Below are 24,254 nucleotides of genomic sequence, written 5' to 3' on the forward strand. Positions count from 1 at the left end.
TCTCTAAAAAAGATCTCTTGAGGTCGCCCCTTAGGCGCACCCCTGAGTTGCCACAAGAAATACAAAAAGAAAAATTCAATTGACTTTGTGTCTCTGCACCACAACAAAAATATTTAACACTGTTTCTCCCAATACGCTCTTCTCACCCACGCTCTATGCACACTCTCCACACTCACACCAATCTACTCTCGCCTTCGGGTAAATACCACTTTTCTATCTACATTTCATATAACAGTTAAAAATTCAACACTTATGTACACATTTTTTATTTTTCCTCCTCTCGTTTCCTTACCAGTGGAACAGAGGCATATAGTCCTCACTAGTGCGGGACTTCCCACTCGTAGCAGCGCTGCCCTCCCTCCTCTTAGAGGGATGTTACACTTGGATAGCTAAAAATCTCTACTACCCTACTTTTTTTTAAAAAAATGTTTTATGTGATTTGGCTGAATTTAATCAACCTTTCAAAGTACAATCAAAACTTAGTACAAAAAAATTCATAAAACTTTTTTCTCTTGAAATTGATTACATTAGTTGATCAGAAGAACAGTCATCTCACATCGTCACTCTCTTCATAGTCACAATAATATGACAAAATGAACAAAATTGATAAGAAAAAACTCAATTACATATCTTATACAAACTAAATAAAATAATCAATTAGGTAATCGATTAGATTATTGCCAAACATTTGGCATTATATTCCTTGCTACCTGTTATTAACAATTATGATTTTAGTGCCACATTTTCTTCTTCCAAATTTAGGCTTTGTGAAAAATATACAGCTGCAAGTTGTATTGCCATATTATTACACCCCAACAATGCCACCCAGCATTCAGTTTGAGATATATTCCCCAAATATTCACAATGTCTTGTGAAAACGATTTCTCTTTTAGATCTTAACATTGGACACTCTGATCAGATGAACGAGAGTCTCGGGAATAGTGTCATCTTTACAGAAAACATGAGTTTTGATCTGCACTCACAAGCCGGCGTCTTGCTTTTATGTCAATTGTGGCTCACAAGTTAAAACGGAGTCGAATTATGCCATTACGATATTTAGGTGAAGGACATCGTATCAGATATGGTGGCAAGATGCCCACCCTTTTCGTTGTAAGCGCACCGTATCACCATCACGAAAGGTTAGACATTGTTCACAAGTGTTGATCCAATCCATTTGATGTATCTTTAGTTTTGCTTTATCGGGATTGGACAACAACAATACAATAGTTATTTCAGCGTTAACTAGAATATGATAAACTTTGTCCAACCAATTGTTTACAAAAGCATGTTTGGCAGTAAACAAATAGTGTGAGAGGATTTTCAACAGTACATTTTCCTTTGTGAACAACAAGCATTTCCTGAATAAAGAGCACAGACGCCAGCTATAATGGGCCTGGAGTGAAAGCAACCCAAGCTCATATCTCAGCCATGCAATCGGTGTACATTAATATAGCATTTATATAGCGCTACGAACCCTCGGGTATCTGAGCGCTGCTTATTATTACCCACGGTGTGTGGTGCTCATTTATCGACCTCGGAAGGATGAAAGGCTGAGTTTGGCCCTGCTGGGATTCGAACCTGCGTCAGCAGTCTCTGCACAGATATCAAAGCGAGCTCTCTACTCGCTGTGCTATCGGACCGGTGGGTGGAGCACAGAACGCCAGAATTTAGCTTCCCATTGATTAAATTTCAAAGGGGACTTCGTTTGCATGGATTCCAGGTCATATAACGATATTGGAACGATTTTTTTGGTCCAAAGATGCCACGCAGGCAAGATCGAAAATTTTCCAGATTTATACATGATGATGCGGGCTTGTGATATGGCTGAAATTAACTTGGTCTCCACCCACTCCAGCTGGCCCTGCCCTTTCAACTTCCCTTCAAAGATCATTACCAAATAGCAATAGATTGGTACTACCCCAATCGGAGTAGAACCAATTGTCCAAACAAACGACAGCGGCCCTATACGTCTAGGTGAATATTGTACAATTTGCGTTTTTGTTGAGTTAATTGATAGTTCATTCAGCTGTATATTTTCTTGAAACGCATCAAGGAAGCGCTGTAGTCCAACCTGGGTTCTAGAGATTAAGACCAGGTTGTCGGCATACATGAGCGATTGTATGTGTTCGTTGTTTAGCTTGGGGGAGTCTGAGATGACCTTTGACAAGGGTTCTTTAACATCATGTATGTAGTAGTTGAAAACTGCAGAGGCCAGCAAGCATCCTTGCTTTAGTCCCCGAAATGTGGACATTTTTTCTGACAACAGACCATCCAAGGTAATTCGAATTCAGAAGGATGTTGCATAGTGTAAAGAGTGAATGATGTCATGTAGAGCAGATGGACAGTTGTCTCTTTGTACCTTTTTCATTAACAGACGGCGCCTGACTGAGTCGAATGCTGCGTTTAAATCGATAAACGCAAAAAAGACCTGCTGCTTAATCTCCTGGCATTGTGCTTTAATGGCATTAAAGGTCAATAGATTGATGTTTGTTCCCATTCCCACCATGAACCCTGTCTGATTAGAGTCGCGATGGTTGCAGGACCCTGTCCAGCTGTTAAATTCACAAAGTACCAGCCTGGTAAAGATCTTACCCGGAGTGTCTAAAAGCGCTATTGGGCGGTAATTCGCTGGGACGGTCCGATCACCTTTTTTGAATATGGGAATAATTATGGAGGACTTCCATGACAGCGGTATATTACATGTACGTAATATGTTTGTGAAAATTGTAGACAGTATATGGGCCCAAATATGTGGATATGTTTTAAACATCTGATTAGATAGCCCATCGGGACCTTCTGCTCTCGAGGAACTGATTTTCTGTATGATGGTGTAAATTGTTTCATGGGAAGCTTCCACCTGCCAGGTCGATGTAGAAACTGGTTCGTAGGAGCAACCAGCATACTCAGGGTCAGCATATAAAGCTGAAAAATGGTTAATCCACGCTTGCTTGAACACTCCATTTAATTGGGCATTCGCTTGTTGATGGCAAGTATGATTATTTAACAGGAACCACATTCCAGAGGAATTTTTGTTACGCATTGCGTGAGCCATACCTTCACTGTCTTGTTGAAATAGAGTTGACTTCCGACCACGCAGCCAATTTTTATATTTGCATTTAGCAGATTTTAAGTCTTGCCACTTGGATACTGACACTGAAGTTAAAATTTGCCTTTTGGTCATCCTAAATTCAGCTCTTTTTTTTGCGATGTTGAAATCAAAGGCATGTGGATGTCTAATGAGGTTACACTGAGGAATTGTGACTGTTTGAGCAAAGGAGTACAACAAGTCGGTATACTGATTTCTTTGTGGTACTTTCGAGTTATCATCAACCAAATGCTCAAACTAGGTCAATGATCTCAGATTCCATCTCAGTAGTGTGCGTGAACTATTGACTCCTAAATTGTCATGATAATAGGCCTCACTTCGTTTTGGCATCGGATCAAAATTTAGCTGAAGGATCACCAGACTGTGACCACTCTTTGGGTGGTCTTTGATGGTTAGAGAATCGATCCTTTGAAATAATTTGAAATGGACATAGATGTAGTCGATTATACTAGTAGATGAACCGCGATGCCAAGTGTAATGGGCTGGGACGTCACCCCGAACTGAGCCATTTATCATGTAATAATTTTGCTTATGCATGAGTGATTTCCACTTAGACACTGCTTGATTTTGTGGGCTGTCCTTCCAACAATCAAGATTCAGGTCTCCCAGTATGATGGTAAGTATAATCATGTTGTCTACCCTGATATCACCCCTTCACCCACAGAAGTCCTATTCTATTTCTACTAATATCAAAACTTAATACCAACATTTACACCACTTGGTTCACTCTTCACACACTCCATTCTCATTTTAATAGTCACTCTTCTGTCTGTTCTTGCGTCAAGTGCACTTCGCTCTCTGTATTCTTCCGATCCGTTTCTCTACTTAAGGCGGCCTGCACACCGGGGGATGGCGCCACAGCCTTCAGTCATCAGGCCAGCCAATTGATAATTCTGGCACTTGCTGGCCTCTTCATGGTCTGCACAGTTTCTGCTCCCTGCAGGCAGGCACCACATACCCAGGGGATGCGGTAGAGGAGTTTCTGCCCCCCCCCCGGAATATCCTGGAATCACAGCAGTTGGGTCACCAAATGTAGGCTAAGGCTCAAAAATCAGTATAATAAAAGTAATCCAATGAGTCAAGTGCACGGTAGCAAGAATAACAAACATGTATTACATGCAACTGTGATTGGGAACAATCACAAATTATCATTCAATCAGAATTGATGTCATCAGTGATGTAATCAATGATGCCATTTGTGATGTCATATTTGATGCCTTGGGTGTTAGTCTTAGGGTTGCTTACAAAAAAGTATCAGCCTTTAGGGCAGTGCTGGCGCCCAACACTTAAATAATGTAGACGAAGTAGAGGAAAGGCTGTGTCCTAGACTCACTCAGAGGATGACCCGAGTAACGGGAACGTGTACAAAAATTAGTTGAGTTTTAGGATTGCGCTCTTTCGAAAATAATTATATAAGACTGTTTAGGGTGATGAAAAAAGAAATGTTTTAATTGTGTATGAAAGTATTGAAAAAAAACAATGTAGAGGTTTAGTTTATCATATTCGCTATTTTCCAAATAAAGATGATTCCAGATGGCTTTCCTTCTGGAGTCTGTAGGTTGCGCCAGACGATTTAGTTAGAATTCACTAATTGTCTGTAGGTTCCTATTAGGGTTCCTGTTCATTCCATTTCACAAAAAAGTTTTTGTTCATCCACGTCAAACAATTTGGTTAAAATTCACTAATTGTCTGTGGGTTCCTGTTAAGGTTCCCGTTAGCATCATATCTCGAAATTGTTCTTGTACATCCTTCATAGGGCTGGTCACTGAAAAATCCTCAAAAGATTCTCGACATGTGTTTCCCCGCCTTAAGGTATAAAGCGGTTCTTCAGGAGGTTGGTGGACCAGAGTGTCCAAGCTGTTAGATTAGTGGCTGGCTTGGTTTTGTGATGTATATATTGATTCCTACTAGATTGCTGTGCGAGTTTAGGAATCCTAAGTGAAATCTTTATAAGTCCTTCGATAAGACCAGGGCCCAGTTGATTAAATAGTTTTTCTCCCGTTGATGTTGATAATCGAAATGAAATGTCCTAGAAAGCAAGACAAGGGTTTGTGAAATAATTATAAGATGTAACAGAGATTTTCTAATGAGGGTAAGACAAAAGGGCAGACAAAGAAAGAAATTATTAAAAGGTACTCAACATTTGGTTTATGCAAGAAGGTTCATGGTTGTTTGTTTTAATTGGCCATGAGTATAGTAAGATTGCATCCGCTTTAACTCTGTAATGTGCTTTGAAGGTAGGTAGAGGGCATGGGGTGGAGCCTGTTAGGGTAAACAATGGATAATAGATTTTGTGCAGTTAGGTAAGTGCACACAAGCCGCTTTCTAAATTATATTGACTGGGAATACCCATAGTAAAAGTGTACCTTTAGATGAAGAACAGAAGGTGTAGGGTGCTGTTGTTGCCAACGATGGTACGGTCACCATGTTGGTGAAACAAAAAATGGCTGCTTTAAATAATCAGCGGTGACGTCAACGTGTTAGAAACAGGAGCGCAATGACTTCATGAGTTCGTGTGTGTCGTCCATATTGGAAAAAGGAATAATTGTCTCTGAATAAACAAGGTTGCGCTCGTCATAGATACTGGAGCCGAAAAATAGTGTGAACAATTCTCATCAAGTGCACGATTGACTGCATACTGATGAAAACAATATGGTTAAAAGGACAACCGTTGTGGATATTATGTAGTGATGCCAGCATGTATATGAACGCCTCAATAATGTCACATGTTGAACATTGACAAACACAAGATTGTGAAGCCAAGATTTGCTACCGTAAAAATATATATAATGTGGATAGATGTGGAAAGGCTCAATTAGATAAGTATTAGGATGCATTGGATCAGATGTTTGAGAAAATTAATCGTGATGCCAACGTATAAATTCCAGCGCATCAATGTTGCATGCTAAATCTGTATGGGTACAAGATTCTTATGCGAAAATACATAGGTGCTGGTAATGGTTAAATAGGCGAAAAAGTGATGAATGTATTAACACCCATAATAAGGAGATGCAAGGTCTGGTCTTGCTAGGGCAATGGTGACAAATTTAGGGATATCAATGATTTATGAGGTGCAAAGGGTCTAAAGGGAGATGGGGGTCTCTCCAAAAACTATAAGGGAAGCGGAAAAAGAGATGTTATTTAATGGAAAATGAAACAGTACTTGGTCAGAGATAATGTAAGCGGCCCACTTCCCCCCAGTCCCGCAAAGCATGGGCCAGCACGAAAAAAAGAAAAAGGGTGTTGGGTGGGGGTGGCCCACCAAACCACCATAGATGTTTTTAGGGGAAAGGGGGTGCCCCCACATCCCAAATGGATAGGGGGGGATCTCATGTAGCCCTACCTGGGGGCAGATTGCTAGTGCAATCTGCACCTAGGAAGGGGTACATGAGATGCCCCCTCATTCATGTGGGGGGGGGGCAGGGCCACCAGAAACATTTGGAATGGGGCCCCAAAGCATTGGGCAGTAAGTTTTGCCCACCCTGGGGGCAGCACAAAAAAAAGTATTTTGGGTGGTGGGGGCAGGGGGGAAAACACTAAACCACCAGTGACTGTATTGAATGAAAAGGGGGGTGGCCTTCTCCCCCGACCCCAAATGGATGGAGGGGCATCTCATGTAGCCCTCCCTGGGGGCAGATTGCTAGCCCAAGCGTTTCCCCACCAGGTAGGCCCGGCAGTGTGCCCATCTCGTCCCAGGGGGAAAAGCTGTAACGTAGCCCAGCCAGAACTCCAGGACAGTTAGGGGTGATGTCTCCTGCCTTGGGCATTCATTTCCCATTTGGGTCTACCATCACAAAGCGCAGCAGCAGTCCCAGGGGGCTTGGGCAGGGTCCCCAACCCTTCCCAGAGGTACATTTGTAACACAGCCCAGTCAGAGCTCCAGGATGGTCGGGGTTGATGTCCCTGGCCTTGGGCACCAGTCTCCCATGTGGATCGACCATCCCCAAGCCCAGCCAGGATCTCTAGCTAGGCTGCGTTACAGGGTAGAATGGGGAACCTGCCGGAACTGCCATTGGTTTTGGGGACTGTCGACCCACATGGGAGACAGCCACCCAAAGCCAAGGAAATCACCCTCGACAAATCCTGGAGCTCTGGTTCGGCTGTGTTACAGAATTTCTCTCGGGGAAGGGATGGGGACCCTGCCAGGGCTCTCTAGGAAAGAAGCTGCACTTGGGACGGTCAAACCACATGGGAGACAGCCGCCTAATGCCAGGGACATCACCCCCGACAGATCCTGGAGCGCTGGCTCGGCTGTGTTATATAAAATTTCCCTCGGGGGAGTAATGGGACTCTGCCAGGGCTTGCTGGGACAGCCGCTGCACTTGGGGATGGTCGCCCCATATCGGAGGCAGCCACCCAAGGCGAGGACATTCCTCCCAACTCCCCCCCCCCCCCCCGACTATCCCGGAGCTCAGGCTGGCCTGCGTTACAGCTTCTCCCTCATGGAAAGGTCGGGAACCCTGCCGGCCCTCGATGGGACAGCTGCAGCACTTGGGGACGATCAAACCGCATGAGAGACAGCCGCCCAATGCCAGGGACATCACCGCTGCTCATCCTGGAGCGCTGGCGGTGCTGCGTTACAGAATTTCCACCTGGGGAGGGAAGGGGACCCTGCTAGGGGCTCCCTGGTGCTGCTGCTGTGCTTGGGGACGGTACACCCACATGGGAAATGGATGTCCACGGCCGAGGACATCACCTCCAACTGTTCTCAATTTAATTTCTCTACTATAGCGGTTGCTGAGTTGTCTGTGGTAGTGGAACACTTAAAGGCCACAAAATGCAAAGGCGATCCTTGCTTGGCCATTATATTTAAAACTTATCCTCCCACCTTGCTTGAAGCTATTTGCAAGTTTCTGAATGCCTCCCTAATGGAAGGTCAGGTGCCGATGGACTTAAAAAAGGCGCTGGTTACTCACATTTTGAAAAGACCTGGTTTACCCACTGAGATGCCACTTCATTACAGGCCAATTACCAACACACTTTTCTTGTTAAAAATGTTGGACCATGTTGCGTATGGGTAAATTTGCAGATCACTTGAACAAATATCCCATTCTTAATTGTCATCAATCAGGGTTCAGACAGGGGTTCTGAACAGAGATTGCACTCTTGAACTGAAGTCCAGGCTTTTAGAATGTGTGGATAAAAACAAATCATTATGCTGATGTTGCTTGACTTGTCGATCTCCTTCGACCTGGTAGACCATTCAATCTTGGTCACCATGTTGGGGGAAGTGGCAAATTGATATCCGACAGCAGCTCTATGGATAGCTTCATTCTTGGATAACAGGGAGAGCAGAGTATTTTAAGAGGAGGCAGTAGCTGCGTCTGTTACATTAAATTCTGGTGTGCCACAGGGTGCGCGTATTTCACCCTGCCTATATAATATATTTATGGCACCCTTTTTTCGCCCTCCTGGAACAAGAAGGGGTGGTGTTCACAAACTATGCAGATGACACGCTGGAACACATGCACAGGACAAAGCCGAGCTGAAAAGGATTCATGCCATCAGAGAGCTGGATGCTGCGGAACAATCTGGCGCTGAACAGAGAAAAAAAACAGAGTTGCTGATTGTGTGCACCCAGTCAATGCTAGCAAAGTTCAGTCCATCCTAGGAGAGATTTCAATTAGGTGATGTAAAGAAAAACCTTCAAAAGAAGCTAAAAACATTAGGCGTCATTTTTGATCCACTGCTCAACATGAAGGTAAATGTTGGGAGCCTTGTGTCAGCGTCAGTCTATTACATCAAACTCTTAGTGCACCTTAGACCGCTAATTACTTAAACCAATGCCGAGACAATTGCAAGAGCAATAGTTGGGTCCAAATAGACTACTGTTGTAGCTTACTTGCTGGGGTGAGTAAAACAGTCTGTAACAGGCTGCAGGTGGTTCAAAACGGGGCAGTGCATGTAGTCATGAGTTTACCCGGAAGAGACCATGTTTCGGCCACAAGACCATTGCATTGGCTCCTTGTAGAGGCCAGGTTGCTTTTTTGCCTATTAGTCATCACTTTTAAATGCAGAAAGGGCTTAATGCCCCCTCTATTTGCAAGATCTTCTTACCGAAAAAGCCCACAGGAGATCTCTCAGATCTAGCAACCAGGAACAATTGATGCTTCCCAGGTGCAGAACCATGAAAGTTGAGAAGGGAGCTTTTTACATCACAGCTCCTAAAGCTCGGAACAATTTTCCTTTGGATCTTAGATGTCAGAAATCTTTAGATCCATCTAAGAAGAAGCTGAAAAAGCTGATGTTTGTTTGATTCAGCACCTTGGTATCTCCTGGCTCAGGAGGATAATTTATAGTTCTGGGCTTCTATCTTGTCTCATTGTCCGTTTGCTCCCTGATGCCTAGGGGTCCATGGCTTGCGAATTACAAATGCATATAAAGTAAAGAAATGTTCTGGGATTGAATAATTGCAGGCAGGAGACATCACTCACTCTAAATGTGATCCAGGTATTGCGAATGTGTGGGTTAATAGACAATTACCACCAATAAGGCAATGTAAGCACACACATAAGAAATGTTTTTATTATGTCAATTAAGAAACGTTCATCTAACAATGTAATATGTATTCATGTTTTATATGATCAATGTCATTTTTGTGGATAAATGTATTAAAACATTTTTTTTTAAAAAAAGATGGTTGGAACACAATAAAAAATAAATAAAAATAAAGTAAAATAATAATATGTTCCAATTCCGATGGTCAGGCTCCTTATTCGTGTATCGGGCCTCCGCCCTTAGCCTCTACACCCTGTTTTACTTTTGGTCCTCGCAGTGTGGCCCCCCTCCTGTGCCTTTCCCCTTGCGTCAACCACTCCCATGGGCTGGGCCTTGGGCGGTTCTCATTTTGGGAGGGGCCTTCTCCCTGCTGGTCCAGAGTCATGTCCAGCTGCAGAAGGTCAATTCCCTCCTGCATTGAGGTGATCCGCTTCTGGGCTCCCTTCCATTCAAACAACAGGCCAAACAGGAAGGACCATCTGTAGCAAACTCCCCGCTGGGCTACGTCCCTGACCACCGGGCCCATCTGCCGTCTCTGGAGTATGGTACTAGCGGGCAAATCCTGAAATAGGGAGATCTGAGAGTTGTTATACATCACTGGCTCTTTTGTCCGTATCTTGTAAACCACCGCCAGGACATCTCTCGCTCTTGCATTCAGGCCTTTCGCCGGTCTGCCTGTTCTATGGATCTGATCCAGTTCTATTCCTTCCGGGTCTACCCCTTCTAACAAGCCTGCAAATATGTTCTGGGCTACTCCATTCAAATCTCTGTCCCCCACAGTTTCCAGCAGGTCTTTAATCCGTATATTGACCCTCCTTGATCTATTCTCCATGTCCTCCATTTGTATTTCTAGATTCTGGGTGGCCACACAGAAACAGTCTATGGCTTTTGAGTTTACTGTGGTCTCTCTGTCAACCTCCTGGAGGCCCCTCTCTAGGAGATCCATTCCCTCCCCCAGCTGACCCACCTCCTGCCTCATTTCCACTAAAGCCAAATTTAAATCAGAGTGCAACAGTTGAAACTGGTCTTGAAAGACCTCCGTGAGTGTGGTTTGGAGTGTCACTAAGTCATTGTGTAGATCCTGCCTCGTTATGGATGGCCCAGTCTCTAAGTACGTGGGCTCCCTTTGGTCAGTAGGGTGTAGGGTCCCTGTGACAAATTCTCTCACCTCATTTGAGGCCCACATGGTAGGAAGGGTTCCTAACACTCCCCACCAGCAGTGCCTGCTTTGTAGCCCTCAATTTAGGCTTGGACATTCGCCTTGGTGTCCCTGGGGGATGCCCCCCCCAATTGTTCTGCCCCAGTGATGGACTCCCCCACTTCAACTTCTCACTGCTTCCCTCCAATTCGAAGCTAGGCATCCTGTCCTTATTTATGCGCTGTGGCTCCAGGGTGTTTCCTCACCTCCTTCACTACCGCCATTTGTGTGTCTCTCTTATTTGAGGCTCTCACCCGGTGGTTCCCCACAGCGAGCTTAAATATGCAGGGTGTAGCCTGTCAAAGTCTTGGATTGCTCTCCCTCAGTGCCCAGGGGCGTGTATGCACTCTGGCGGGGTCCCCCCAATTCGCCCTAAGCGGTATCCTCCTCACCTTTATTGCTGTGGGGTGGGGGGGCTCCTCTTTCCCCTCAGGAGGCCTCTGCGTCCCTTCTTGCTCTCTGATTATGCGCTGGGGCAGCCCCCTATTTTCCTGGTGGGTACTTCAGTTCTTCTTTTGCCTCCTTTGCTCCAGTGACCAGATGAGGCCCAGGCCCCCTCCAGCAGCCCCCCGATTGGGGCCTGCGATGCCACAGGGTGCCAACAGGGCACAGGACAAGTGTTTCCCTCGGGCGAGTGCCTCTGCTCCGCTTGCCCAGTCCGTAGTTCTCCCTGCGTGATCCGCTCTGTTCCAGTCTGGATTCTTTTTTTCCCCCGCTAATTCCTCCGCGCCCGCAGGTTGGTGGCGGTGTACTCTTCCCAGCCCCTCCGAATGCTGGCCTTGCCTAGATGGTGCAACCTCACTGCTGCCGGGCCCTGGGCACATTCCGGCCAGACCGTTTTTTTTAGATGGGGTCCGCCCTTCACAGTGGCTTCCCCTCCACTTGGCTTCTCCGCCTGGGGTAGATCTTACATCTCTGGACCTCCCAATTACTGTACAGGGTCCCAGGGAACCCCTCTTCCTCCCTCTCCTGCCCGCTCCACTTCCCAGCTCTCCGGGGGTGGTGGATCTGCCGTTCGCTTCTCGGTGGCTTCTGGAGCACCTGCCGACAGGTCTATCTGGTGTTGGCGGCCACCTTGGAATCTAGACTTAATTTTAGTTCACAGTGAGACAGCATGGAGCCTTACTTGGGAGTGGGCTATCCATATATAGTAATACTAACCCATCTATAGTGAGAAAATGTACCCAAGCTCCATATATGTGTTGTGTTCATAAAACTGTGTGAAAGTGGGATGTATGACAAACGGGATTGGTAGAGAGAGGGGCCAGTTGTCTGTCGTCCTGTATGCAGTGGCAGTCTAACACCGTTGTGTGTGAAATAATGATATGATAGGTTATTTATAATGCACTTTTTAATACCCAGAGGTTTCTAAGCACGGACCTGGGGATCCAACCTATCTTGCTCTGTGTCGTCTTGCTTCCAAGGCGAGCACGTTGTCCCTGAGGTATCCTCCCAAGACTATGAAATGATGAAGTGAGTATGTCTTTGGATCAGGGGAGGTCAGGATTTTAAGATTTCTACAACTGCCAGGGTGTTATTTTGAGCCTGGGGGTATTGAAATCATGCACAAGAGAACAGGAGGACACAGACCTTTATACTCGCTCCCTAAGCCCCAAACTGCCATGATCTATAGACACGAAAGCCGGTAAGCTCTACATGCAGGTAGGTTTTGAATTGTGCCTTCTCTGTGAGCAAAACCCTGGGCCAGGCTTACTGGGAGTTCTTGAGACGCGTTAGGATCTTCACTGGGATGGTTGTAGTGTGGTGTTAAGTAGGAAACCTTGCTGGGGTTGGGCTCTTCCGGGAGCTCACCTGCATAATCCAGAATTGTCTGCCCTTCTCAATGCCGGCTAAAGATGCATCGTACCCTTACTAGAGGTCAGCATGGGGCTCCTAGTTTAAACAGGATTGCAGAATCTGCTTACCAGCTTACATATGGAGGTCTAGATTTTCAGGACAGTTACATTTTCAGGTGTTATGGCCCTTTTCCGGAGCTGAGTCCTGTTCACATGTATTACTCATTGATTTGGATGTTTTGTAGCGTTTTACCGGTCACCTTATGGCTGCTTCAAAGTGCTTGACATGACATTACTATGAAACAACAGAACATACTATAACCTGACATAACGTGGCTTAATCAGCTAGTAAACCAAAACCGACATACCCCATAAAATACAATGAAGAGGTGAATACATAAATAAAATTACACTTTACATGAAAAATGAGCAAAACTCCCTTAAAACCAAAATCATTCTCATTTGGTTACAGGATTGCAATTGGGGAGGGAAAATGTCAAGAGAAAAAACACAAGGAGTAAGGTTAGGTTTAGCTGCGGAGTGGAACAAAGTCCAATTCAAAAAGGGGTGCATAGAAGTGGAGGTGTGGACCCACCTAAAAGCAAAACGAAGGTGTACCTCAAAAACACAAATTCAAGTTAACCTTTCTGGCAAAAATGCTTTTGTGAACAAAACACATATCCTAACAGGCCAACACTATGCAACATGTGCCAGCAGCTTAAACATGGCGGTACGATGTCATTTCATCGCCTGCAGTTTTTTCGCCGCAGATTTTTTTTCGAAAAAAAAAAAAAATCACATTTTTTGGGGGGTTAAACAATTATATAAATTGGGTGTGGGTGTACGGGGATATAAAAAGAATGAAAGCGTATGGGCGGTAATCCCCCCTCCCAAAAAAAAAAAATATTCGATGATTTTTTCTAAAAAACTGCGGTAAAAAACCCTGTGATGAAACTGCAGGCAATGAAATCACATGGAACTAACATGGCAAGGCTTACCATACATAGCCTGCCATAGGCAACCTAACAGCACCACAATTCATAGCAAGGCAGAGTCTAGCGAAGGTAGCTCGGTGCAGCCAGATAGCAAAACAATGCCACAGCATGGTATACCAAACAAATAATAATGTAAACACACACACCTCGCTCTAGCCCCACCGCTTCACATCGTTCCTTCATTCCACCCCGAGGTAAATTGCCATTTCATTAAGAGGTGCTATCTGCTGACTACAGGAAGAAACATTGCTTTAATTATTGGCAATTATTTATCGTGTTAACATGCTGCCTTACATTTCCTTGATACAGCTTTGAGACTGTGGCGCAGAAAATAAAATAACTCAATAAAAAACGATGGTTCAGAAATATGCAATAAATTAAAAAGCCTTTATTGCACCAAAGGAACCGTGCCCTGAACTAGGGCTTTGAGAGGGACCCTGGAAAGGACCGATTCCCTAAAATAGCCCCACAGTGTACTGGCTGCCTGGGTGGCCCCAAGAACCCGTTCAGGAAACGAAATGGGGTGCAATGCAATGTACTGTGGTAGGTTATTGTTAGGAAAGATTCCCATTTATGTTTAATTTTCCCTCAAGTTGTGAGCCCCCCAACTTTTTTCTGTTATCTGACCATCCTAGCCTGACGTTTGCCAATGGAGCTTAGCCTTCTGCTGCACTCCGCTGGGTTTTCACTCACTTCTTATGGGGAAACTGACAAACCCTTAAAGAAAGTCAGTACCGGGAGACTTTGTTTCCCTTAGTCCTTTCCACTGTTGCAATGTCTTTGCAACATTTTTCCAATGCACAAAGTACATTACAGTAACGTGCGCTGGGGTCTTCCTTTCATTTCTAAAGGCCCTAGACACCCTCAAAGGATTTTTTGGTAGAAGTACACATGTACCTTGGACAGAGCTGCTGGCAGCTGTTATTTTTCATGTATTTTTAACCCTTTCTTGTGCTCCATTTTGCGTTTGGCCCTGGACAGTGGCTTTGCCCCAAAAAAGGCCATTCCACAAGGTCCTTTGGTCTTTCCTTTGGCCATCTTGTCCCTTTGCCTTCCCCAGGTCGAGCAGACCCGGGTCAGCCCTTATTTGGACAGGCATTCTCCCGCAAAACGCCAAGCTTTCGCAGGCTTCTGCATGCCTTGTGTGTGTGCCTCCAGGATGTGGGCTGGACTGTCTAGTTCCAATACACATCCTGGGTGCCAGAGAGTCTGGTGTGCTGGGAAAAACTGGGACGACCGTGGTCCACGAATGGTCCACGTCTGGTGTGCCTGTATGTGAGCAGATCTACCATTGGGTCCTCTTTGTTTTGGCACAAAGGAGATTCTGGATACGAGAAGGCTCCAATCACCCATACCAGGTCGATCTTTTGAGTTCTCACTGAACCTAGGATAGGATCCAAGCATCCTGAAACTAAGAAGCCGAGTCGAGGAACCGCTGGTGACCCGCTGGAAGGTTTGGCACCCTGAACTCACTGTTGTCCCGCACGACCCCTCTGCATCTAATGGAACCAGAATGTCTGCAAAGGCGATTCGACCCATTTGAATAGTGGGAACAACTATTCACGGCACCTACACCTTAACCTGCAAGCAAGCCTTCTCAGAAGTGTTCCTGGGCCAACCAGCAATCTGATCAGTTTGCACAGGACCTTTGCTCTGGAACCGCTGCCGTCTCGATTTAACTCTTGAGACTTGGGAGATCGTAAGCACGGGGTATAAGGCACTCCCGCCAAGTTTCGTACACCTAGGCGCCCTAGGTCTGGAATTAGGAGAGTACGCCTAAACCTGATTGCATGCGGTCACTGTGTCGCCCAGCCATGGTGACGAACTTTGAGGGTGCACTGTTGCTGTGCCCGAGACGTGCTGCAGTGAAATCGAGCTGATCCCTTCACCGAGAGAGGACGAATTGTCACTGGTCTGCCACAGAATCATCCCTGGAACTCAGCCGCTGAAAGCCACAGAATTGCAGCATTTGAACCCGCAACCGAAGTGGACTCGACTGCCGAAGTTTGGTCTGGAGTGCGCCTTAGGTAGTTGAGTACTTGCAACCCATACCGGAGGCGCATCCATCAATTTTCATGCACTAGTGTCTCCTGAGGGCCACTCACCTTTATCGAGGTAGCCTGTGCTACCGTCCTATTCCCAACTATTGGAACCTGTTCTGCCCTCTTGGGTAGACTCCCCTCGAATGGTGTGAACTTATTCTTCACTGCCTTACCTGCCTTCCTGAGTCGCTGCAGCCCCTGCAAGAGACCCTGTTTTTTGCTCTACCGCACGATCGCGTGTGTCTACACTGAAAGTTTTTTTAACGCTAGGCTCCACTCTTTGTAGGGACTGGACTGCCTCTTAGTTAGGATTTGACAAGTGAAGAATGATCACACGGTATGCCCCTTTCCTTTACAGGTTGTGGACACTTACTGTATGCCATCCCTTTAGACCAATTGTAACTGTATATGTTTTATAGTAGTGTGGTGTGAGTTTATGTATTACTGCTGATCTTTGCTTGCGTTTTATTTAAAAGGCCTTTAATAAATGTATATTTATTTTTTATATACACCTGACAGAGTAATTTGTAGTGTCCTTGCTGTGTGTGCTCATGCTACCTTGATTGGTCTGGCTTGTCCAGAAAGTTACCCTGTTCCAAGAAACTAGGCTGGCATTCTGAACCTCTGACCACCAGGTCATAGTTCAGAAATCCATCTCAACAGTTATGTTAAACATCTTTTATACTGTGTGTGGGGTGCATTTAAGTCCCTAAGCTGAAATCCCCCTCACCTAGAAAAGCTGCATTAAACATTGCCAACAAAAACGGCTGTGCTTTGCTTTCCTGGCACAAGTGTGCAAGCAGTTGAACCTTTCACCAAGAACGGCTCTGAGTTTGCTTTTCTTTCATCTGAATACCAAAAGGTTATGCACTACATCCAAAACGGCCTTGTCTTACTGTTAATTCACATGAGGGGCAAGGATTTCAACATTGCAAGCCAACACAGTTTATGTTTTCCCTTTCATGTGAACAGCAGCGCTCTAAACATTGCAAATGAAAAATGGCTTGTTTTTTTCTTTTTATCCTGTGTCAAATCAAAAGAATCCTGTGCAGGGGCTTACCCCTCTGAGTCCATGGATCAACAGTAAATGCAAACCCACTCAATAGGACAAATTAAAAGAAAATCCTATGACCTACAGAACCGCATTTCAAACAGTAGATGAAATAGGGCTTGCACATGTGTGAATGAAAATAAGAAAAATGACGTTTAAAAGCCAATGTGAAACTATAGCTTTTGCTTGCCCAGAAATGTCAATGAATATGTGTGGGTGAGGGGGGGGGCGTTAAGGAGTTGGCTATGCATTGTACATTGTGTTTGTCCCCACAAGATTTCAGTCACCTGGGAAGAGGCTCAGAATACCAGTAAAACCAGTTTTTGGGCTCAGACACAAAACTCAATTGAAAGCCTTGCCTCCCACTGGAAGTCTCACCAATAAGTGAGCCATTCCGCAATGACATGTGATGGAGCGGAGGGCGTGATGATTCTCTGCTCTGCCAGACTAGAAGGCAGTACTAGCGGGGAGAACAAAGAAAGCAAGCGTAGCCAGAGTTTGACCAAGAAGTGTGAGCCCCTTCTGCACCAACTCCCAAGGACAAACTGACAAACTTCAAAGGGTGTAATAAAAGTCTTTTGATGCAAGCAGAGCCAGGGGATGACATTTGGCTGTGGGGGATGAAGCAGCGCCCTCCAATATGTGACTGATCCTCCAAATTGACATTAAAGGATTGATTAATTTTAGGCATTTTTCGTAGCACTCAGAATAAGAAGTAATTTTGTTTTCTGCTATTCTTCCATGTGATTTCCAGGCGGTTGTTTAGAGACTAAGTACATGTTCCTAGGAGTCAGTGGACTGAAATGGCCAGTAAAGACTAGTTTCTGGCTGATTTAAAAATGGTACAAATACGATAGTTGGTGGAAAGATGGAGATGGACATTATGAATATGCTTGATAATTTGTAGAGTTATAACTATTATACATTGTATGAAAATGACCAAAATGTGCCAAAGGGCCATGGCGCCTCATACCGAGTTGGCGATTGGCTTACCTAATTCCCTATGACCCACTCAAACCGCATCTCTAATGCATATGTCAGGGGTTAGTAGAAATATGAAGTTATGGAACATAACTGGGTTTTGTCGAAAAGTGGCCAAGAGAACAAAGAGCTGTAATAAATGCCAAACTGACAGATGGTGCTCTCCCCCTTTGAACCAATCATGTCAGGGGGCATAGAGAGGAATGGGAAACTGTCCTATCTGGGGACAGGAGTAATTATAGAGTACTCCCCCTAGATTGTAAAGTGAGTGAGGTCATTTGTGCTATATAAGGGGGACTGCACTAGACACACAGAGACACACACAAGATGTTACGCTCACCTGGTTCCCACAGGGGCGTCGATCAGACCCGGACAGCTGTGGTCTCCACCAACGTGATGCGTAGTGCTGAGATGACTGTCTGGACTGGCCCGCCTAATCTCATCTGCTTGATCTGTAGAAGTATTCTCCTGCAAGTGGAGAAAGGGATTTAGCCACCCGTGGATTGTAGTGATGGCCCCCTCCCACTGTTCTCGTTCTCCCCTCTTGTCACCTCTGATATCCCCTTTTAGTGACCTCACCTTATGTTTTTAAATGATGAGCTCTCCATCCTGCATGACATGCAGGGGCGCGAAGAAACCAGTTACTTCACTGGTTTGAAGGTGCTGGAGGAGTTCCGGAGGAATATTTACTCCGGGGTTTATAAAGTTCAAAGAGTTCAATATGTCTGATGATCACTCTTATTCCATTCCCTTGTTGAATTGCAACTGGTTCAAAAGAATATTGCCTGGAGGCAGCTGATGGCGTTCAGGTAAGAGTCTGTATAACCCAATACTGTCCGGTAAGAGTTGCATGAGTTTAACTTGTTGTTTTCTCCCTTTATAGGTGCAGCAAATGAAGATGAGGCGTATAAAAGGGTAATGCCTCCGGTGGTAAATCAGGTAAGCCTATGGTGGTAAGAGATTGTATTTGTTGGCTCTCTTGGCTCACCTTGTTGTTTCTTTTGTTTTCCCCCAGGTGCTGGAGTTCGGCAAGAAAATGATGGAGGCAGCGCCGGATCGAAAAATGCTGTGAGGACTGGTGAGTATGGCACAGTGCTGCAGCTGGCGATGCGACGCGTGCAGAAATAATGTCCTTTCAAGTTCGAAGACGTGATGGATCCGGAATCAGGTAAGGATTGAAATAATGTCGGTGTTCTAACCTTTCGTTCTTCTTTCCTTTTTTGCTAGGAGCTCTGGGTTTGAGTTGGGCGTGGCTGAAGACTGGATGCTGACTGCAGACACGGTGAGCGTTACGCTGCTGGATGCAGAATAACGCGAAGCGTGTGTTGCTGATCAGGCATGGTTTAAATAACATCCAAAGTAGTTCCAGGTAAGAAGTTCCTCAGAACCACACCCGAGTAAAAAATAGTCCCTGTAACAAAATAGTCCCATCCAAGCCTCACGTTGGCATGGATTCAGTTGCAGCATGGTCTGCATGAGGTAAGTATTGTCTATGAGCCTGGCGCCTATGGCGCAAGGACTGAACCCAGACAGCCCCTAGCGGGGGCTGCTCGGGTTTTAATAAATATCTGGATGCCTGCTCCCGGGGCTGATGGGCTTGGTCCAGATGCCCGGGGGTAGCCATCATGACACAATAATCCATGGAGACAGGAGAAGTAGGATGGAGGGAAAGCTGAACGTTACCATCCAGGAAAGTGCATAGACCAGACCCCTTGCCTAGCTGTCCAGAGTATCCTGAGATCCAGCTGGCTGTCCAGAATCCCAAACCAAGGCTTATAACCCCAGCCCTAAATTACATACTCTTTTCCTTTTTGCAACATAACTCCACTGAAAATCCCGTTGAAAATCCAGTTGAAAGTCCCATTTAAATTCCCATTGAAAGTCCCAAATTGCCAGTATAATTCATTCACCTTCCCATAGTAGAATCTGTATTAGCCTGTGTATGTTAACATATTCCCTGTGATAAATCTCTCAGTTGTCTGTATAAATCCTTAGCATTATTTTGAAGTAAATCAATTAATTCCCCTTTGAAATTCACGGTACGAGTTGGTTAAAATTTGAAATTAACCCACTCGTGTATAGTGTCTTTCTTTACTAACTATCGTCATTTAAGTATAGCCTCAACAGAATTAGTCTCGGTGCAACTGAAAACCGAATTTGCCTGCGTGTTGTGTGCATTACCCCACAAACTTCTAACTTTCATCTGTCCTGTAAAAACCCCAAACCGTAGTCCCATTTAGAGCAACCTCTTTTCTCTAGAATCCTATCTGTTATGTGCCTCTATCCCTGTCCTTAAAAACCGATTTCCGATTTTGAAAGCTAAGCCCTTTTCCTTAGCTACCCGTCATTGCAAATCCTGTGTAAAACGAATTTCCATTTGCCGTTTGTATTTCTCTTTTGCATTTGCTTTCTCCCCAAAATCGATTTTCCTACCTTGTTTTCATGTTGCCCTGGTTTGCTGATTACTAGTCTCTAAGCTTCCCTATCTCCTCAAGTGTAGCAACATGCATTTCCTTTCTAGCTGTCCCCTAGCACTTATGAGTAGCCGTGCGAGTTATAAGCAAAATCCGATTCTGCTGTTTTGCTCCAAATACGGGTTTTAATTTTCTTTTCTCTCTTCCCATCTTGGGGTGGTGGGCTTTATTCCAAATCGACTTTAATCTCTCTATCCTTACGCCTTGCCACTGCCTTCCATTCAAAGGGAATTAAGTTAGCTGATGTTTGGAGGCGAGTGTTGCTGGGGGGAGGACTTAACCTTAGTGCTATCACTTGCTTTAAAACAGTTTTCCTGTTTTGCCATTAAAGATCTGTGTGAACTGTGTTAGGATTTCTGAACCAATTGATCTGTAGGAAGCATTTCATTTGTGTTGCCACATATTAGTGGCTGATGTATTTTGAATATTTTTTCCTTTTTCATTAAATCATAAATTAATAAATATGTTATTGATACACACCGGCCTGGTTCCTAGTCCATTGTGACACGGGGTGTTTGTGAAGGTTTGGTGCGAGACTGGTTGGGCGCCTACTCCAATAAAAGAACCCGTGGTTTATTAAAGAAAAAAAGCGTTTTTATTGCGCGCCACATTCATTGTCAGGGGAAGGAGTCCCTGGCTGGATGGAGTGTGCCGTGTTATAAAACCGTAACATGTGCCACATGTTATGTTGATAGGCTTTTACACTGTGCCAAATCACCACCGTAGCATTTTCATAGTGCCTAGGCTTCTCTGAGGAGCGGTGTACTGTGCCCCCCGCCAAGGGTATCCAGCCCAGAGTCTGCACGAAGAAAGACAAGCATTGGCAATGCCAACAGTTTGAGCTTTTGTGTAGGCATGGGAAAGGCACTTGCCAAGCACTTCTGTAGTGGTATTAACTGGCTATTGATGGTAACAGGACCAAGTACATGGGCATCTAATAGCAGTGCCTGGCAAATGCCTAATAGTTATATACAAGCCAAAATTGCTGGCTTTTCAAATGCTTGTTTTTAACAAGAGTTCAGTGAAGGACATGCATAGGGCTTATAAATAGAGCGGATGAAGCCAGCCCTGTTTAATACATTTTGAATACACCAGTAGCGCGTTTAGAACTTGATGAGGTGCCTCATCAAAGTACCTTGATGAGGTGCCTGCTTTGAAAAACCCCTGGCAGTCACATACAGTGCAACGTTTGATGGTAAGGCTTAATTAAAGCGAACTCAAAGAGTTCCCATGAGGAGGTGTTCTGGGCGGAGAGGGGCAGGAACTGGATGAGGACAGCCATGGTGATTAACACGGCTGTGGGCAGTCAATGGGTGGGCAAATAACCAAACAACACCTACAAGCTTTGTGTCCCTCCTCATCTGACAGAGTGCCTGGGGACCATGAAAATGGCAGTGGTGGGCAGTATAAATAACAATAACATAATAGGTGCAATGTCTCCCTATCTGTACTCAAACGCAATAGTTCAGGCTCATAAGTGGCGCTGAAGCGCCAGCTAACAGCCAAACTAAAAACCAGTGAGGGGAAGATACGGGGGAAAGAGGGTAATGCTACAATAGCACCGGTGCACGTTAGTCGGGTTGGGTGGGCCACAGTTTGACAAGAGAGAAGGATGTATCCTCAATTCCCGGGAAAAAGGGGTTGTTGTTTTGGCATTGTATGAGAGAAAAATTCTTGAATTACTACCCAATATAAAAGTAAGTTTTTGAGAGTTATGATTTGTACACGCCACTTCCAAGAGAGACACAAATAAGTTGGCATTGGGGACACTGAATAGTCTCCCACGCAATAAAGGGAAGGTCGATTGTAATATGGGGTGGCGGGACATAGTATATGGTACGCTTAGGTGCAATAAATACGTGTACTTGGGCATGAGAATAGCGTTTGTGAAACCCATGTTCCCACGTTGCAGAGAACAACCCGTACGCAAGGCTCGGGGTGACCTTTTTAGTCTCATGGTTCCTGTAACATGTTTACAGCTTTTAAAAATGGGTGACAACTTAGGTCTATGGAAAATGATACATAGAAGCATTTCAAAAATATGAGCTAAATGCTCTAGATTGTCATTCGGCTTAACTAATGCACCGGCTATCTAACGTGTCAAGCATTAACAACAGTCGCTGCGAGTAGAAACAGTGCACAGACTGTCTGTCAAACTAGAGGTCCAAGAGTCCCCTGGAAGTGAACTGTGATTAGTCTGCTGCTAATCCCGGAACTCGGGTTCACGCGGCCCCTTTCAGGGGCCATCCTGGTCCACACCTGAACCATACCTTTTACCTAGGCAGCATTAAGACTTTTTGACTCTTAACCACTCAAATATCGTTCCCGCGGACTCCTGGGACTTTTACATGCCAAATAATCGTTTTCAGGCAGCATTACCATCATTCGACTTTTAATTTGTGACCTCCCACTTTTTAAACGTGATAATCATTACTAAAATGTAGTGTTTCCTCAACACTGGGTTTAACAAAGGTAGCGGGCGCCCCTCTCTCGCAAGAACAGACATGATAACCTGTTCAGTGGTTATTAAAAAAAAAAAAAAAACTTTCCTCAACACTGGCCTTGCCTAATACAGCCAGGCTAGTAAATTATGACACCTTGTTCAGAACCAAAACATTTGGGCAGCCGCAGATAAATTACCTGTTGCAGGGACGGCCTGCTGGCCCGGTCGAGTAAGATGGTACTGAGTGGACTAGCAGAATTGGATCGTAAGAAACGCCCATTCATGATGTCATTAGGAATGCTGCCATGTCAGGATACGTTCTTGGGATTGAAGTCTGTAACCAGGCAGGGCCCCACGCTGCAGAGGCCTGCATTAAAACACCCTTAGTAAAGCTACAATGAACCCGGTCTCCACGTTTAAAAGAACATTATTCTGATGCCGATAATATCAGGAAAGTACCTTGATGAGGCTACACAGGATAGATAAATATATCGGTGATTGAAATAATGTGAACAATGTTGGAAACGTATACGAATATATGATGAAATGTTTGTCATTGTGTTGCCCTCCAGAATTTTTGGACTTGAACTCCCAATAGAACTAGCCACCATAGGCGGAGGTGAAGGATCATGGGAGCTGTAGTCCAAAACAACTTGATAGTTGCAAAACCACTGCTTCAATTAGGAGTTTGGCTGTATCTCGAAGTAGCAGTAGCTATGGATAATGTGAGCTCTGATAGATGGTTAATGAATGCCTACATATCTTTCCATTCAGAAGACAGCAGTCCAGTCATGGTTGTAACTTTGCATTCTGGGATGTGAAGTCCTAGATTTCCCCACTATAAACCCTGGACTACAAGTCCCAGAATGCAAAGTTGCAACCACAGCTGGTCTAGTGTCTTCCGAATAGAATGGATATTGTTGTTGGCATCTATGATGTGTGTTGGATAGGCCGCACAGGAGGCGGAACTACCATGAATAACCTCACTGACACTCAAGAGGGTGCTCATCTACTGGCAAGCCTCCTTTTTATTAACCATGGTCCCGTGACACTGCACGCACCCCACTGGTGACGTACTCTGGTCACCACATCCCTTCTTAAACATAGCACAACACGTTAATATAAACATAACAGTCTACCAGTTATGGATGGAGCTATCCATTTTCATTCCAGTGTTGTGTCATCTGACTGCACGCCGTGACATTGCACGTCACAACGTGCAGAGTGAATAAAGAGGCCAGGCATTGCGCTCTTTCTCGAGAACGAAGTCGGGACCTGTAAGACTGACATCTGTGTGCGAGTCATAATTGCTGCACTGCAGGCCCCACACCCCCACTGACTCTACAACAATGACGACGAGTCGGTCCAGTACGTGCCCCTGCTAACCCAGCAGGCCTGCGGCGTCTGGATTCCCACAGCGTGCTGTGACTCAGCCCGCCGTAAGGAGATACCATGTTCATCTAAGGCCTGTAAGAGGCTCCTTTCCTTTCCTTTGATGACCGTTCCTCATGTAGTTTCTCTGAGGCATTTCTGTTAATTTTTGGACACCATAGGCTAGGCCTGCCTTACACAGTCCCACTCAGGGTTACCCCAGGAAAAGGTTAGGGCGCGGCCCTTGCCAGAGAGTGCCCGTGCGGCAGCCACCTTCATAATCCACAGCAGGTTGCGGC

The sequence above is a fragment of the Ambystoma mexicanum genome, chromosome 11, assembly GCF_040938575.1.
Source record: "Ambystoma mexicanum isolate Mex_15411 chromosome 11, UKY_AmexF1_1, whole genome shotgun sequence".
Taxonomy (NCBI): Eukaryota; Metazoa; Chordata; class Amphibia; order Caudata; family Ambystomatidae; genus Ambystoma; species Ambystoma mexicanum.